Source organism: Pan troglodytes, chromosome 1, assembly GCF_028858775.2.
Source record: "Pan troglodytes isolate AG18354 chromosome 1, NHGRI_mPanTro3-v2.0_pri, whole genome shotgun sequence".
Taxonomy (NCBI): Eukaryota; Metazoa; Chordata; class Mammalia; order Primates; family Hominidae; genus Pan; species Pan troglodytes.
Genome location: NC_072398.2, coordinates 9,546,237 through 9,565,415, shown reverse-complemented (window position 1 = coordinate 9,565,415; position 19,179 = coordinate 9,546,237). Strand labels below are relative to the sequence as shown.

At 38.7% G+C, this 19,179-nt stretch overlaps 1 protein-coding gene and 1 long non-coding RNA gene across 2 annotated transcripts in view; one reads left to right on the top strand and one right to left on the bottom strand.

Annotated features, from left to right (window-relative positions):
- Nucleotides 1-9,744, bottom strand: part of LOC107970713 (uncharacterized) — a 37,096-nt gene extending 27,352 nt beyond the window's left edge. Inside the window, exons 1-3 of the long non-coding RNA XR_001713489.4 lie at nt 9,580-9,744; nt 7,968-8,064; nt 7,465-7,536 (exon numbers count right to left, since the gene is read on the bottom strand). This is a non-coding gene — a long non-coding RNA (uncharacterized LOC107970713). The remainder of the gene's footprint in view (nt 1-7,464; nt 7,537-7,967; nt 8,065-9,579) is intronic.
- LOC134807953 (uncharacterized) overlaps nt 1-12,080 on the top strand; it is a 242,034-nt gene extending 229,954 nt beyond the window's left edge. The window contains exons 4-5 of the mRNA XM_063790243.1: nt 8,318-8,380; nt 10,417-12,080. The gene's annotated coding sequence lies outside the window, so the exon portion shown is untranslated. The remainder of the gene's footprint in view (nt 1-8,317; nt 8,381-10,416) is intronic.
- Nucleotides 12,081-19,179: the final 7,099 nt, after the last annotated feature.

Sequence of the window (19,179 nt, the reverse complement as noted above, 5' to 3'; positions counted from 1 at the left end):
AAGATGACCACTGTAGTGTGCCCCTGGAGGTTCCTTTTGTGCCTACTTTAAATAGCATTTGGCAAGCCCTTTTTTATTGTTTCCTGGCAGTATTGCTAAGTATCCTGCTCATCCTGTATCTTAGCAGCATTTATCAGTCTTCTCTGCCTGCCGTTGTTACGTTTCCTTTTTTCTTTTTATCAACTGTGTTTCTAAGGAGTTTTGCTTGGCTGCAGAACACCCAGGGAAGTGCGTACAGTTAAAAACTCCCCAGGTGTGACTTATTATGTATTTTCCCTGGTCTTAATGTGTATCCGTCTGGGCAGTGATGTGAACTTAAGGGCACATTTGGGGCTTGCAGTCTTTACCCACCACGCTGTGAAAGAGATAGACATGTGAATAGAGAGTAGGAGTACTTTTTTTTTTTTTTTTTTTTTTTTTAATGACAAGCAGAGTGGTAAGGCACAGAGGAAACTAGAAGCCCAAATGGGAAATGCAAGCTTAGAGAGGCTGATGCAGCTTCAGTCATGGGTGGCCCTGTCTAGTCCAGAGAGAAGCTCAGGCCTCATCTGCTAGGAGGTTTGTTTTCAAGTCACCTTTTAATTAGAATGTAGTATATGCCCATTTAAAACAAAAACACAACTTGGAAAACAGGAATCTTCGAGGAAAAATGATATACATTCCTATCACTTAAAAGATAGTCAAGATGGCCAGGCGCAGTGGCTCACGCCTGTAATCCCAGCACTTTGGGAGGCCAAGGCGGTCGGATCACGAGGTCAGGAGATCGAGACCATCCTGGCTAACACGGTGAAACCCCATCTCTACTAAAAATACAAAAAATTAGCTGGGCGTGGTGGCAGCCAGCTGTAGTCCCAGCTACTTGGGAGGCTGAGGCAGGAGAATGGCGTGAACCCGGGAGGCGGAGCTTGCAGTGAGCCAAGATCGCGCCCCTGCACTCCAGCCTGGGAGACAGAGCGAGACTCTGTCAGGAAAAAAAAAAAAAAAAAAAAAGTAAAGATGACATTTAGATGTCATATTTCCTCTCTCTTTTTTATGATTTATTTATTTATTTATTTATTTATTTTTGAGATGGAATCTCACTCTGTCGCCCAGGCTGGAGTGCAGTGGCGGGATCTTGGCTCACTGCAACCTCCGCCTCCTGGGCTCAAGTAATTCTCTTGCCTCAGCCTCCCAAGTAGCTAGAATTACAGGCGCCTGCCACCATGCCCAGCTAATTTTTGTATTTTTAGTAGAGATGGGGTTTTGCCATGTTGGCCACACTGGTTTTGAATTCCTGACCTCAGGTGATCCACTGGCCTCAGCCTCCCAAAGTGCTAGGATTACAGGTGTGAGCCACTGCGCCTGACCTCCTTTCTCTTTTTTATAACATATAGTTATTCTATCACTCCTCTGAGGTAAATTACTGGTTTTTAACTTCAGGCTGTGCATGAGAAGACCAAGGCCCTGAGTCTGGACTGCCTGAAGTCCACACTCAGCCACTGCTGAAGACCCTGGATGGAGACTTCCTGCCATTGCAGTGAACAGTAAAAACGAAACTGATTCTCCAAAGAAGCAGGTCCTACATATAGAACAAAATATAGCTACTTTCTAGTATTTAAGAATATATCTACCTGCAGACTTTTAAACTGAGCCAATATTGTTACTGATTCTTCATTTTCTAATCAATTCCAAAGTGTAATTGTTGAGAATGATGGCCCAATTATGGAGAGATATTGGACTGTAAATTTCATAGTGGTCCTTTAAGCTGTTTTTCTGGTTTGTGGCGGAAGCACCCAAAAGAATATCTTTTATAAGAATCAAAACTACAGGTACATTTTTCCCCTTTAAAATTGGTTTCTCGAACCCCCATAAACACCATTATTTGTTCAAACTCCGTAACATTGGTTTGACCCAAAATAAGAACTACTTATCCCTAGCTTTCACATTCATGTTATGATTTAAGAGAGAGTGAGAGACGAGTGGGAGTCAGGGTGGGGGTGGAGGGAGAGGCTGAGATTCATGGACTATAATTATAAGTCACCTGAGCTGGGGTTGCTGAAAGGTTACCTGAAGAAAAGGGTGATTAATATTTCCAAGTATCTAAATGGAGCCATCTCTGGCTAAAGAATAGTATTTTAAAGATATTATTTATAAAATCAAGGAGCTTCAAGACTGGACCTTTTCTTTTGTTATCGATTTTTTTTTAACTTTAAAAATTACAGGAAACCATTTGGTGAGTTAGACATTTTTAAAATTATAGTTTTGTGGGAAAAATAACAGCATTGACTTTTAGATCTGGATGTGTTTTTCCATGTTAAAGCTACTTACTAAATGGAGCGTGTAGTAGTTTTTATTCAATATGACAGAGTCTTTTAAAATTCTCTTTGTGAATAATAGTTACTATTGTTTTCTCAAAATACATTTTTCAAGGATTATCTCCCTCTTAATGCCACAACGTCAGAACCTTGGCCAAAGATTGTTTTCAGTCTGCCTTTGGTGCAAGACTGTGTTTGAGACCCAAGAGATAATAAATAGATACATCTGTGAACACTACTTTTCTTTCCAAAAATCAGATACGTAGGTAGATACATATATAGATAGAAATAGAGATAGATAGGTAGGTATGGGTAGGTAGATAGATAAGAGATAGAGATAGAGAGAAAGAGGGAGAGAGAGAGAATATCCAGTTATGGTGAGGAAATAGGAAACAAAATTGCTACAACTGTTTTGGTAAGTAATCTAGCAGTATGTACCAAAATTTAAGCTATGAATACTCTATAACATATAAATCATAATTTTAGGAATATAGAACTAAAAATGAATGTATATATATTATAGATACACACAAAAGGATTACTATTGCTATATTGTTTATAATAAGAAAAAGGAAGCAACCATAATTCTATAAATAGTAAAAGAATAGGGCACATCCATGCTGAGGTAGATTCACTCTCTCTTACAAAGCGGGAGTTAGATTCACAGGCATTGATGAGAAATATATAGTACTGTTTCGTGAGAAGGGCATATGCATAGTCGTATGAGTGGTAGAATAATAGTAAAAGAAGTGGGTAGAGACATACTTTATTTTATTGTGCTTCAGTTCATTGTGCTTCACAGATATTGTGATTTTTACAGATTGAAGATTTGTAGCTTCCCTGCTTCAGCAAATCCATTGGCAGCATTTTTCCAACCCCAAGTGCTCACTTTGTGTCTGTGTCACATTTTGGTAATTCTTGTAGTATTTCAAGCTTTTTAATTATTATTATATCTGACATGGTGATCTGGAATCAGTGATCTTTGAGGTTATTGTTGTAATTGTATTGAGATGCCATAAACCACTCCCATGTAAAATAGCAAGCTTAATTGATAAATGTAATTAATGAATGTGTTCTGACTGCTCCACCAACCACCCATTTCTTCATCTCTTTTCCTCTCCTTGCCCTCCACCCCATTTCCTGAGTCACAACAATATTGAAATTAGGCCAATTAATAGTCTTACAACAGCCTCTAAGTGTTCAAGTGAAAGGAAGAGTTACATGTCTCAGTCAAAAACTAGAAATAACGAAGCTGAGTGAGGGTGCCATGTGGAAAGCTGAGACAGGCTGAAAGTGATGCCTCTTACACCAAACAGTTAGCCAAGTTGTGAATGCAAAGGAAAAGTTCATGAAGGAAATGAAAAGTGCTACTCCAGTGAACACACAAATGATAAGAAGGCAAAACAGCCTTATTGCTGATATGGAGGAGAAAGTTTGAGTGTCCTGGCTAGAAGATCCAGCCAACCACAAGATTCCCTTAATCCATAGCCTCGTCTAGAGCAAGGCTTTAACTCTCTTCAATTCTATGAAGGCTGAGAGGGGAAAGGAAGCTGCAGAAGAAGAATGTGAAGCTAGCAGAGGTTGGTTCATGAGGTTTAAGGACAAAAGCTGTCTATATAATATAAAATTACAAGGTGAAGCAGCAAGTGCAGATCATTGATGAAGGTGGCAACCTAAACATCAGATTTTCAGTGTAGATCGAACAGCCTTCTGCTGGAAGAAGATGCCATCTAGGACTTTCATAGCTAGAGAGAAGTCAAGGCCTGGCTTTAAAGTTTCAAAGGACAGACTGACTTCCTTATTAGGAGCTAATGCAGCTACTAGTTAAGTTGAAGGTAACATTCATTTATTATTTCAAAAATCCTAGGGCCCTGAAGAATTATGTTAAATCTACTTTGCCTGTGCTCTATAAATGGAATAACAAAGCCTGGATGACAGTGCATCTGTTTACAGCCTGGTATACTGAATATTTTAAGCCTACTGTTGAGAACTACTGCTCAGAAAAAGATTCATTTAAAAATATTACTATTCACTGACAATGCATCTACTCGTCCAATAGCTCTCATTTGGGTGTACAAGGAGGATATTAATGTTGTTTTCATGCCTGTTAATATAACATCCATTCTGCAGCCCATGAATCAAGGAGCAATTTTGGCTTTTAAGTCTTACTATTTTAAGAAATACATTTCATAAAGCTATAGCTGCCATAGATTCTTGTGATGGATCTGGGCAAAGTCAATTGAAAACCTTCTAGAAAGGATTCACCGTTCTAGATGCTATTAAATACATTCATGATTCTTGAGAGGAGGTAAAAATATCAACACTAACAGGAGTTTGAAGGAGTAGATTTCAGCCCTCATGGATGATTTTGAGGGGTTCAAGACTTCGATGAAGAAAGAATAAATACCATCGTGGTAGAAACAGCAAGAGAACTAGAATTTAAAGTGGAGCCTGAAGATGGGCCTGATTTGCTGCTATCTCATGATAAAACTTGGAGGAGGAGTTGCTTGTTATGGATTAGCAAAGAAAGTGGTTTTCTTGAGATGGAATTAACTCTTGGTGAAGATACTGTGAATATTGTTAAAATGACCACAAAAGATTTAGAATATTACGTAAACTTAGTAAAGCTGCAGCAGCCTTTGAGAGGATTGGTTCCAATTTTTAAAAAGTTCTACTGTGGACAAAATGCTGTCAAACAGCATCACATGCAACTTGAGGATGTGATGTATAGCATCACAAGCTACAGAGAAATCTTTTACAAAAGAAAGAGTCCATCACTGCAGCAAACTTCATTGTTTCTTATTTGAAAAAATTGCCACAGCCTCCCCAGCTTTTGGCAACCACCACCCTGATCAGTCAGCACCCATCAACATTGAGGCAAACCCTCCACCAAAAAAAAAAAATTATAACTCTATAAAGGCTCAGATGATTGTTAGTATTTTCTAGCAATAAAGGTTTTTTTTTAATTATACTTTAAGTTTTAGGGTACATGTGCACAACATGCAGGTTTGTTACATATGTATACATGTGCCATGTTGGTGTGCTGCACCCATTAAATCGTCATTTACATTAGGTATATCTCCTAATGCTATCCCTCCCACCTCCCCCCACCCCACAACAGGCCCCGGGGTGTGATGTTCCCCTTCCTGTGTCCAAGTGTTCTCATTGTTCAATTCCCACCTATGAGTAAGAACATGCAGTGTTTGGTTTTTTGTCCTTGCGATAGTTTGCTGAGAATGATGGTTTCCAGCTTCATCCGTGTCCCTACAAAGGACATGAACTCATCATTTTTTATGGCTGCATGGTATTCCATGGTGTATAAGTATTTTTAATTAAGGTATGTACATTGCTTTCTTGGACATATTGCTATTGCACATCTAATTGATGACAATATAGTGTAAACATAACTTTTGTATGCACTGGGAAACCAAAAAATGTTTGTGACTTACTTTATTGTGGTGGTATGAAACCAAAACCACAATATTTCCAAGGCATGCCAGTACAACTTTAAAAAGGTTAGCAAAATATCCTACCTTTTTTATGGACATCATAAATCAGAGTAATATTTTGTTGACCTGTTGAAAGAAGCCTCTCATCTGGCCTTCCATAATTATTCTGTCTCTAGTTTTGTTTTCTTCTTTATTTGGCTAACTATATAATTAGGACAGCATTCTCTGGAATTGCCAATCTTAGTTTGATTATGTGACCTTTGAACCATGTTTACTGGGTTTTGGAGAAGACTGTCATCTGTACTTAGAGATTTGAACCTCATCTCTAAATGAATGTTACATGCAATTAATTTTCAATAGAATGAATCTGCAGCTAGGATGAAAGCCATTTCCTTTGCTTGTTTTCAGAATGAATGTCTTTCTGAATCTGATACTAGAGAAATTTAATCAGAGAAACTTCAAGATGTTCAATCTCATTTATTGTCTCCCAATTCATTTAGTGAACAAGATATTGATATTAGTAGACACTTCAATAAAATTGAGTTGTGTTTATGTCTGTTTTAACATTAATGGTGCTACTTAATTTTGTATAATATGTATTTACTTATTTAAAATGATCTGAATTTCAACATGTAGGCAATGTTGGGACTCCTAATTGTAAATTAGGCAAATGCATTTGTAATAATGGGCATTTATTACTTTTAATGATAAAATCTACTGTAAATATTTACTGAGCAACTACTATGCACAAGACAGTGGGTTTCAGTGAGAGGACTGACACATGGTTAAATGGAGTTAACTGAGTACTTGCCCTTTGACCCATTAGATTTTACAGGGATATTAGCAGTGAAAGATGAATTGTGTGCTCATCAGCATGCCCTAAATGGTAGAAAATGTCTATTTGTTAGATAGAGATGAGGGAGAGAAATGACTACATCCTCGCACTGAAGTGTTGTTTGATGACTTACCCTCATTTCCTATAGTAGGAATGGGAGTGTTGATATAGTTCAGTTTACTCTTGAAGTTCTAGGTACACAGATATGATTTCCTGAGAATGTGCTGCTACGTAAAAGAGGCAAGGCTGTTAGTGGAAAGAGTCAGACAGAGCTGATTTCAAGTTATGACCCATGGTCACTTACACCCTCAACCTCAGTTTCCCAGCCCAGGGTATAAAGTGCATGCATTTCATGGAATGATAGCTCCAGCCCTTCCTTCCATAAGACACACTTCTCAGATAGGGAGGGCCGGGGGAGGGCAGCAGTGGGGAAGGGGATCTTGGGAGAGGAGGAGTCTGAGAGGCCTTGCTTGGGTCAGATGCCGTCCCTTGCTGAAAGTGGGAGAGGATCCCGTGATTGACAGTTCCAACATGGCAAGCAATAGCAGAGGGAGAGGGAGGCACTAAAGAGAGGAAGAAGGGATATCGGGGCAGCAGAGGACCAATGCTTGTGAGCATAAAGGTGCTTCTCAAACTGATGAAGGAGCAATTACTCTTTTCCCCCATATCCTTTGCATATTAATACTTTTAAAAGATATATAAAATACAAATCTATTTTAAATTGTTAATTACATATCCAATTGCTGTAAAACTCTCTCGAAGTTTGCTCTCCTTCTCTGTGCTGATCTCGTCACAGATGACACTCGCAGAGGTTTCACTAGGCTCCTCTCTCACTTGCTGAGAAAAATCCCTCCACATGCACCTCTAGGATCCTTCTACTTCTTACCTTACAGTCTGTTCTCAGTCCTCTTTTCATTTGGTGTCACCGTCACCATGCTGTGCAAGCTTCAAGGTCCTCCTTTAAAAAATTCAATCACACCTTATCAGGAGATCTCATCCTCAAGTTCTTCCAAAGCATTTCCCATTCCTTCATGACCCTCTGAACTCAGCCACATCCTTCACAATGCCACAGTTCCCCTGTTCTTCTGCAAAGCCTGGCACTTCTTTTTCTTTCTCTAGGTTAACCTTCTAATGGAGGTACTTTCCTAAGATTCTGGCCTAGCTGTCAGGCTCAGTACACTTCAAAAAGGTGAACTTCAGTGTCTGAAGTGGAGTTAGGGGATTTTCATGAAGATTGCATTTTCTTCCTGTATGAGAATGGGCTAATTGTAAGATCACTGTATGTGTATATTTCGAATAGTGTCTGGGAGAAGGTAGCAAATGGAATACTTGTTGAACATAGGCCATACTAGCCAATTTGCTAAGAGAAGAAAGGCAATCATCACTTACATGTAAAATGAAGAGATGAGCAACTTCTTTATTTTTATTCTTCTCACTCTATCTCCCTTCCTTGCAACTGGAGCTTAGGCAGGCAGGAGGTGAGGAGCTGTAGAATGAGGAAGTCAATAGATACATTTCTTTTCCAGTGACGGGTACCTTAACTTCTCTGACCCTCTCTGTCCTCTTCAGGTACATGAGGTTAGGCACCATGATCTGGGAAGTCACTTCCAACTCAAAAATTCTGTAATTTTTTTTCCATTGCCTCTAATCGTGTTGTGTAACCTATTGATGTTCTTTTTCCCAGGGTCTTGGTTATTTGTTAATCCCATATTTTTGTTTGTTTGTTTGTTCTTTTCTAGCACTTGTGTTCTGATTAGTGGCCAAATAAATGACAGTCAGAACTTCAGCTAAGGTACAATAAGGTAAGATCCTTTTTCTAGTTGAGCTATTTCCTTGAAAAGGGGGATTGATGGCCCAATCTGTGAGAACAGATTAACAAGGAATAAGAATGTATAAGTTGGTGTTTTCAACATGATGTACAGTTGTTACCATTAGTCATGCTCAATTTTTTGTGTCTTAATAAAGCTAAGTGTGTTCATTTTCTCATCAGTTTAAAAATAGAAATAAAGGGATGTTGATTGAGATTTGAAATAAATTAACTTTATTTCAAATGCACATTTGTATTTAACTGTAGCAATGTGGAATTTTTTGAAATATTGCAAAATGTTTGAATTATTAGTACATATATAGGATCTTATAGCTTTTCTAATTCTTAGAAGCTTAAGAATTATCCCTGGATTTAGATTGCCCTTCTTCAGAATGCTGTACAAAATATGATTGTGAACATAAACAGAAACATTGTGGAAGAGCTCAATCTTTCTTACATGTTATCCTTAATAATGTTTTATCTATCCAGCAAACACTGCTAACATCTTACCCTAAATCCAATCCCCCTGTATTAGTCCCTTCTCATACAGCTATAAAAACACTACCTGAGACTGGGTAATTTATAAACAAAAGAAGTTTAATTGTCTCACAGTTCTACATGGCCGGGAAGGCCTCAAGAAACTTATAATCATGACAGAAGGCGAAGGGGAAGCAAGCCATGTCTTTTTTGTTTGTTTTTGAGACGGAGTCTCGCTCTGTCACCCAGGCTGGAGTGCAGTGGTGTGATCTCGGCTCACTGCAAGCTCCGCCTCCCGGGTTCACACCATTCTCCTGCCTCAGCCTCCCGAGTAGCTGGGACTACAAGTGCTGCCACCATGCCTGGCTAATTTTTTGTATTTTCAGTAGAGATGGGGTTTCACCGTGTTAGCCAGGATGGTCTCGATCTCCTGACCTCATGATCCGCCCACCTCAGCCTCCCAAAGTGCTGGGATTACAGGCGTGAGCCACCGCACCCAGCTAGGCATGTCTTACATAGCGGCAGGAGAGCGGGGAGAGGGTGCGGAGGAAACTGCCACTTTTAAAACCATCGGATCTCAAGAGAACTCCCTCACTATCATGATAACAGCATGGGGGAAACCACCTTCATGATCCAATCACCTCCCACAAGGCCCCTCCCTCAACAGATAGATATTACGGTTCGAGATGATATTTGGGTGGGGACACAGAGCCAAACCTTATCACTACCCTCTTCGTTCCTAACAAAATCTTGCTGTTGTAAGGACAGCAAAGTGCCCAGCTAAAAAATATTCTCATCTTCCCAGACTCTTTTTTCTGTGGCCATGTGACCCAGCTACAGCCAATGAGCTCTCAGTCATGGTCCCTGGGGAGAGACTTTCAAGAGGAGATTCCTCTTAGAATGTTTTTCTTTGTTCTTATCCCATCATTCTATCAGGAAGTCACACCCCTCCCCCACCCACCCCTTCTTGCAATCACAGCAACAAAAGCCGAACTGGGGATTCTGGAGCAGGAAGATAAAATGAGCTTGAGCTCTGGCAAGCCCATCATCAGATTTCTTGTTGCATGAGACACATACAGTCCCTAATTTAGACGAGCTTATTAGGTTTTCTGACACTCAGAGCCAAATGTACACTTAGCTGATTCAGTAACATTCATATCTGGATATCATGCTGGACACATTACCCTATCTTACTTAAACACTGCAGCAGTGCTATTAAGTCGAGTATTTTTATTTCCATTTTATGTATGAGGAAACAGGCTCTGAGATGTTAAGAACTTTGTCCTGTGAACTTTGTCCTATGGTAGTAAGTGGCACAGGTGAGATTCGAACTTGGACCTGTCAGATGCTGATCCCTGTACACAGCTGCCTCAATGCTGGTCCTGACAGCCTGGTTCCAGGAGCCTGTGCTATTGCTGATTACATTTTATAGTTAGTCAGGGGACATTGTCAGCTCAGTAACCCTTTAAATACAATACTCTTCAATAGCACAGACTTTCTATTATATTTTGCATTTGTAAAACTAAGTGAACTGAGTCTATTCCTGTATAACAGAAACGAGAGAGAGAAAGGAATAAAGATAAATAGAGAGCAAAAGCAAGAACAAACGAAAGAAAGAAAGAAAGAAAGAAAGAAAGAAAGAAAGAAAAGAAAGAAGAAAAGAAAAGAGAAAAAAAAGAACAGAAAAGAAAAAGAGAAAACAGATCTGATTTGGGAAAATCAGTTTATATTGGAATTGCCTATGAAAGCTGCCAAAGGAAATATTAATTCTGAGCATCTTCTTTTCTTTTTTTTTTTGAAATAAAAGTTTAGAACTAATGGTCAAAATATGGTCACCAAAACTCAGCTTTTACCTAACAATCATAGAATTAAGTATTCTCCGCCTAACAATCTTCATTAATTCACTCTTGTTGACTTGGTTCAGAAAAAAAAAATACAGGTTAAAAACTAAGTCATATAATGAAATTTCTTTCTGAAGAAAGTTATACAAGGCATTGAGTAAGGCACGGAGCTGACTTGGGGGATGGGGGAGCTGGATAATGGAAAAATCTTTTGGCTGGAAAATAAGAGACTGGAAATGCAGGGGATAGCCTAGCAATTTTTGGCATTATAAAAAGCCATTTCACCTCTCTGGACCTTTGCTGCTTATTTGTAAATTGAAGGTATAAGTTATTCTGATATGCTGTTAGTACAAAATAATAGCTTACCTCCTTGGGTCTCCATTGCTAATGCAGGGAAATACTCTGATATCTATTCAAAGCTACAGTTTTTATTTCTGGCCATTGAACCTAAGAGTGACCAGTTATTTTCCTTTTCCTTCTATTTCTTACAAATACATCCTGAATCCCTTGTCTCTTTTGTTATGACTCTACTCCAAGTCATCATCTTGTCTTGCCTGGACAATCGCATTAGCTTCATGTTAGTCAACATGGCTTTCATTCTTACCATACAAAATTACATTCTGTCACAGCCAGCGTCTGCTTTGGGAAACCTCCATCAGATCTTGTTATTCTCCTATTTGAGACCTTCTCAAAATCCTTCAACTCCCTCCCCTACATTTAGAATCAAATCCAAATGCATTAACATGACTTATAAATCTGATATGATCTGGTTTCTACTTGTACTTTTCTCTCTTGCTTCCTACACTCCAAGCCTCCCTGTCTTTATTTATTGAATGTTTCTCTTTGTTCTTTGCCCTCAGGGGCCTGGCACTGATCCCCTGGCTCTTCTTACTACTTGACCCTTCCAGTCAAATCTCAACTGCCAAGACCTCTCCTAACCGCTCTCTAAATAACCACTGTCCTGGACACCCAGGTTTAATTCCCTTTAAAGACTGGAAGTTTTATTTCTTAAGGCATATGAAAATAACCGCTTATGGACAAAATACTTACATATGTAACTTAAGGGACTTAGGTAAGACATGACGAATTCTGTCGCACCTGTTTATATTTTGTCGTTTATCTCCCATTATAATATGATCTAAGCCCCATGAGGGCAGGGCCTTGTCTGTTTCCTTCACTGCCAAAACCACCATACTTATAATGATGCCTGCCCCCTGCAAGAGGCTTAGTAAATGTTTGTTGAGTAAATGAATATAGAGTCAGAAAATGCCCTACGTTAAATATCTTAAAAGAAATTAAGCAATTCTTATAGATGTCCCCAACGTGTCTTTTGCTTAGATGGGAAGAAAAAGAAAAAAAAAAACAAACAGAGAAAAAGATGAAGAAAGAATCTAGGAAGAAGAACAGAAGGACAGACAGTGGTATAAATAGAAAATAGTGGTAAATCCTTGGGTGGGACTGTTTCAGGGATCTTTACTCAGTGGCATTTCTGATCTATAATGTTGGGCGACAGGGCTCCGTTCTTTGGATCTTACATAGACTTATTGGCTAAACCTGGCACATGCACAATGAGAAATGTTTGTTGAATGAAGGCCCGAAAGAATGAAATAATAAATTATTGAACTGCAAAGAGCAAAATTTTCCCTGTTTTTATGGGCATGATAATACTCGCTTGATGCCAGTATTTAATCCATGTTAGTAACAAACATTCCAGATAACAATGACTGTGAAAAATATCCCGTGAAACAAAAGTCAGTCACTGTGCCAGGCATTTCCCTTAGCACATTTCAGAGTTTATTCTGTCTTCAAGGGAATTGTCACAGTGACTATCCAGAATGGCACAGGGTGTTAATGTATTAAAAATACTGACAGGAAAATGAAAACTAGAAAAACGTCTTATCTGTCAATTAAATGATATAGCCTCGTGGTTACATTACAGCAATTCTGGGGCATTTTCTTTGCTGTCGATTGAGATTTGACAGCTGTTTGTAAAATATTTACATTCTGATTTCTGTCACATTGACAGCACTTTTGGGTCTTTGGAAGATGATAATTATATGTTTGGAAAATGTTAAAAAAATGGAAGCTGATCTGTTGAAGAGAAAAATCTGTTTTTAAAATTGTGCAAAGGAAGGGCACCCACTTTATTAATGACTGTGCGTCTAATAAAAGTCAGAAGCAGTAGATTCTTGTGATCCAAAAACATGCTACATGTAATGTGCAGTAGTATCCCTCCCAACCCTGCCTGCTTTGGGTACCTCAGCTTTTCTTCATCAGCTGTGTGTGTGGCTGGCCACATACTTGTTATGCTTTTCAACTTTATTATGCACGTAAAATGGCAATATTTGGATGGCACATTGGATAGGATTTTGGAGTATCTATATGAAATTTTGTGAAAGAAGTTCAGTTTGTATCCTCGGTATTAAAGGAAGAGAAAATAAAAAGTATTGGGAGGAATAGTAAGTATTGAATTTATATAGAACTTCCAAATAAAGTCTTTTCAAAGATTTTAATGAGAAGTATACATTTATATATAAATTTATATTATCAGGTATACAGAAATGATGACCTGTAATTCTTGATCAATGGTCTTATCAAAGTCTTTTGTTTGGTTTTGTAAATTTATTTTCTGCTCTAACATGTTGCTACATCACTAAATATTCTTTTTAAACACCATTATATTTATATGCCTAGAAAATGTGCATAATATTCTATAGCATACATAATATTCCAGTATTTCACGTTAAAAATTTTAATATTGATGAAGATCATTGTTAATAACTTTCTACACATATCATTGAATATCTTCCTTAGAATATAGTCCCAGAAATGAAATTCCTTGATCAAATGGTACACAAATTTTTAAGGCTTTTGATATTTACTGTATGGTTTTCTTTTCATCAAAGTCTTTTTTTTTTTTTTTTTGGTGAAATGCTCATTTATTACTTGCTAACAGCATTTGTTATTACCAAGAGTAGTGAGTCTGAAAGCCTTTGCTCTTCACTCGTCCCAAGGTCAACCCCACACAACACTGTGGGGTTGCCAAATCCCATCATAGCAGCACCTGACTGCTCCTGTGAGCTTCAAATATTTCTTTTTTTTTTTTTTGAGAATTTGTATTTCTTTGTGAATTTTCTTTTTTTAATTTAATTTTATTATTATTATACTTTAAGTTTTAGGGTACATGTGCACAATGTGGTTAGTTACATATGTATACATGTGCCATGCTGGTGTGCTGCACCCATTAACTCGTCATTTAGCATTAGGTATATCTCCTATGCTATCCCTCCCCCCTCCCCCGACCCCACAACAGTCCCCAGAGTGTGATGTTCCCCTTCCTGTGTCCACGTGTTCTCATTGTTCAATTCCCACCTATAAGTGAGAACGTGCAGTGTTTGGTTTTTTGTTCTTGCAATAGTTTACTGAGAATGATGATTTCCAATTTCATCCGTGTCCCTACAAAGGACACGAACTCACCATTTTTTATGGCTGCATAGTATTCCATGGTGTATATGTGCCACATTTTCTTAATCCAATCTATCATTGTTGGACATTTGGGTTGGTTCCAAGTCTTTGCTATTGTGAATAGTGCTGCAATAAACATATGTGTGCATGTGTCTTTATAGCAGCATGATTTATAGTCCTTTGGGTATATACCCAGTAATGGGATGGCTGGGTCAAATGGTATTTCTAGTTCTACATCCCTGAGGAATCACCACACTGACTTCCACAATGGTTGAACTAGTTTACAGTCCCACCAACAGTGTAAAATTGTTCCTGTTTCTCCACATCCTCTCCAGCACCTGTTGTTTCCTGACTTTTTAATGATTGCCATTCTAACTGGTGCGAGATGTTATCTCATTGCGGTTTTGATTTGCATTTCTCTGATGGCCAGTGATGATGAGCATTTTTTCATGTGTTTTTTGGCTGCATAAATGTCTTCTTTTGAGAAGTGTCTGTTCATGTCCTTCGCCCACTTTTTGATGGGGTTGTTTGGTTTTTTCTTGTAAATTGGTTTGAGTTCACTGTAGATTATGGATATTAGCCCTTTGTCAGATGAGTAGGTTGCGAAAATTTTCTCCCATTTTGTAGGTTGCCGGTTCACTCTGATGGTAGTTTCTTTTGCTATGCAGAAGCTCTTTAGTTTAATTAGATCCCATTTGTCAATTTTGGCTTTTGTTGCCGTTGCTTTTGGTGTTTTAGACATGAAGTCCTTGCCCATGTCTATGTCCTGAATGGTAATGCCTAGGTTTTCTTCTAGGGTTTTTATGGTTTTAGGTCTAACATTTAAGTCTTTAATCCATCTTGAATTAATTTTCATATAAGGTATAAGGAAGGGATCCAGTTTCAGCTTTCTACATATGGCTAGCCAGTTTTCCCAGCACCATTTATTAAATAGGGAATCCTTTCCCCATTGCTTGTTTTTCTCAGGTTTGTCAAAGATCAGATAGTTGTAGATATGCGGCGTTATTTCTGAGGGCTCTGTTTTGTTCCATTGATCTATGTCTCTGTTTTGGTACCAGTACCATGCTGTTTTGGTTACTGTAGCCTTGTAGTATAGTTTGAAGTCAGGTAGTGTGATGCCTCCAGCTTTGTTCTTTTGGCTTAGGATTGACTTGGTGATGTGAGCTCTATTTTGGTTCCATATGAACTTTAAAGTAGTTTTTTCCAATTCTGTGAAGAAAGTCATTGGTAGCTTGATAGGGATGGCATTGAATCTATAAATTACCTTGGACAGTATGGCCATTTTTACGATATTGATTCTTCCTACCCATGAGCATGGAATGTTCTTCCATTTCTTTGTATTCTCTTTTATTTCATTGAGCAGTGGTTTGTAGTTCTTCTTGAAGAGGTCCTTCACATCCCTAGTAAGTTGGATTCTTGGTATTTTATTGTCTTTGAAGCAATTGTGAATGGGAGTTCACTCATGATTTGGCTCTCTGTTTGTCTGTTATTGGTGTATAAGAATGCTTGTGATTTTTGTACATTGATTTTGTATCCTGAGACTTTGCTGAAGTTGCTTATCAGCTTAAGGAGATTTTGGGCTGAGACAATGGGGTTTTCTGGATATACAATCATGTTGTCTGCAAACAGGGACAATTTGACTTCCTCTTTTCCTAATTGAATACCCTTTATTTCCTTCTCCTGCCTAATTGCCCTGGCCAGAACTTCCAACACTATGTTGAATAGGAGTGGTGAGAGAGGGCATCCCTATCTTGTGCCAGTTTTCAAAGGGAATGCTTCCAGTTTTTGCCCATTCAGTATGATATTGGCTGTGGGTTTGTCATAGATAGCTCTTATTATTTTGAGATACGTCCCATCAATACCTAATTTATTGAGAGTTTGTAGCATGAAGGGTTGTTGAATTTTGTCAAAGGCCTTTTCTGCATCTATTGAGATAATCGTGTGGTTTTTGTCTTTGGTTTCTGTTTATATGCTGGATTACATTGATTGATTTGCGTATATTGAACCAGCCTTGCATCCCAGGGATGAAGCCCACTTGATCATGGTGGATAAGCTTTTTGATGTGCTGCTGGATTCGGTTTGCCAGTATTTTATTGAGGATTTTTGCATCAATGTTCATCAAGGATATTGGTCTAAAATTCTCTTTTTTTGGTTGTGTCTCTGCCCGGCTTTGGTATCAGGATGATGCTGGCGTCATAAAATGAGTTAGGGAGGATTCCCTCTTTTTTTATTGATTGGAATAGTTTCAGAAGGAATGGTACCAGTTCCTCCTTTTACCTCTGGTAGAATTCGGCTGTGAATCCATCTGGTCCTGGACTCTTTGGTTGGTAAGCTGTTGATTATTGCCACAATTTCAGATCCTGTTATTGGTCTATTCAGAGATTCAACTTCTTCGTGGTTTAGTCTTGGAAGGGTGTATGTGTCGAGGAATTTATCCATTTCTTCTAGATTTTCTAGTTTATTTGTGTAGAGGTGTTTGTAGTATTCTCTGATGGTAGTTTGTATTTCTGTGGGATTGGTGGTGATATTCCCTTTATCATTTTTTATTGTGTCTATTTGATTCTTCTCTCTTTTTTTCTTTATTAGTCTTGCTAGCAGTCTATCAATTTTGTTGATCCTTTCAAAAAGCAGCTCCTGGATTCATTAATTTTTTGAAGGGCTTTTTGTGTCTCTATTTCCTTCAGTTCTGCTCTGATTTTAGTTATTTCTTGCCTTCTGCTAGCTTTTGAATGTGTTTGCTCTTGCTTTTCTAGTTCTTTTAATTGTGATGTTAGGGTGTCAATTTTGGATCTTTCCTGCTTTCTCTTGTGGGCATTTAGTGCTATAAATTTCCCTCTACACACTGCTTTGGATGTGTCGCAGAGATTCTGGTATGTTGTGTCTTTGTTCTCATTGGTTTCAAAGAACATCTTTATTTCTGCCTTCATTTCGTTATATACCCAGTAGTCATTCAGGAGCAGGTTGTTCAGTTTCCATGTAGGTGAGCGGTTTTGAGTGAGTTTCTTAATCCTGACTTCTAGTTTGATTGCACTGTGGTCTGAGAGACAGTTTGTTATAATTTCTGTTCTTTTACATTTGCTGAGGAGTGCTTTACTTCCAACTATGTGGTCAATTTTGGAATAGGTGTGGTGTGGTGCTGAAAAAAATGTATATTCTGTTGATTTGGGGTGGAGAGTTCTGTAGATGTCTATTAGGTCCGCTTGGTGCAGAGCTGAGTTCAATTCCTGGATATCCTTGTTAATTTTCTGTCTCGTTGATCTGTCTAATGTTGACAGTGGGGTGTTAAAGTCTCCCATTATTATTGTGTGGGAGTCTAAGTCTCTTTGTAGGTCACTCAGGACTTGCTTTATGAATCTGGGTGCTCCTGTATTGGGTGTATATATATTTAGGATAGTTAGCTCTTCTTGTTGAATTGATCCCTTTACCATTATGTAATGGCCTTCTTTGTCTCTTTTGATCTTTGTTGGTTTAAAGTCTGTTTTATCAGAGACTAGGATTGCAACCCCTGCCTTTTTTTGTTTTCCATTTGCTTGGTAGATCTTCCTCCATCCTTTTATTTTGAGCCTATGTGTGTCTCTGCACGTGAGATGGGTTTCCTGAATATAGCACACTGCTGGGTCTTGACTCTTTATCCAATTTGCCAGTCTGTGTCTTTTAATTGGAGCATTTAGTCCATTTATATTTAAAGTTAATATTGTTATATGTGAATTTGATCTGTCATTATGATGTTAGCTGGTTATTTTGCTCGTTAGTTGATGCAGTTTCTTCCTAGTCTTGATGGTCTTTACAATCTGGCATGATTTTGCAGTGGCTGGTACCAGTTGTTCCTTTCCATGTTTAGTGCTTCCTTCAGGAGCTCTTTTAGGGCAGGCCTGGTGGTGACAAGATCTCTCAGCATTTGCTTGTCTGTAAAGAATTTTATTTCTCCTTCACTTATGAAGCTTAGTTTGGCTGGATATGAAATTCTGGGTTGAAAATTCTTTTCTTTAAGAATGTTGAATATTGGCCCCCACTCTCTTCTGGCTTGTAGAGTTTCTGCCGAGAGACCCTCTGTTAGTCTGGTGGGCTTCCCTTTGTGGGTAACCCGACCTTTCTCTCTGGCTGCCCTTAACATTTTTTCCTTCATTTCAACTTTGGTGAATCTGACAATTATGTGTCTTGGAGTTGCTCTTCTCAAGGAGTATCTTTGTGGCATTCTCTGTATTTCCTGAATTTGAATGTTGGCCTCCCTTGCTAGATTGGGGAAGTTCTCCTGGATAATATCCTGCAGAGTGTTTTCCAACTTGGTTCCATTCTCCCCGTCACTTTCAGGTACACCAATCAGACGTAGATTTGGTCTTTTGACATAGTCCCATATTTCTTGGAGGCTTTGTTCGTTTCTTTATATTCTTTTTTATCTAAACTTCCCTTCTCGCTTCATTTCATTCATTTCATCTTCCATCACTGATACCTCTTCTTCCAGTTGATCGCATCGGCTCCTGAGGCTTCTGCATTCTTCACATAGTTCTCGAGCCTTGGCTTTCAGCTCCATCGGCTCCTTTAAGCACTTCTCTGTATTGGTTATTCTAGTTATACATTCTTCTAAATTTTTTTCAAAGTTTTTAACTTCTTTGCCTTTGGTTTGAATTTCCTCCTGTAGCTCGGAGTACTTTGATCATCTGAAGCCTTCTTCTCTCAACTCGTCAAAGTCATTCTCCATCCAGCTTTGTTCCATTGCTGGTGAGGAGCTGCGTTCCTTTGGAGGAGGAGAGGCGCTCTGCTTTTTAGAGTTTCCAGTTTTTCTGCTCTGTTTTTTCCCCATCTTTGTGGTTTTATCTACTTTTGGTCTTTGATGATGGTGATGTACAGATGGGTTTTTGGTGTGGATGTCCTTTCTGTTTTTTAGTTTTCTTTCTAACAGACAGGACCCTCCACTGCAGGTCTGTTGGAGTTTGCTAGAGGTCCACTCCAGACCCTGTTTGCCTGGGTATCAGCAGCGGTGTCTGCAGAACAGCGGATTTTCGTGATCCGC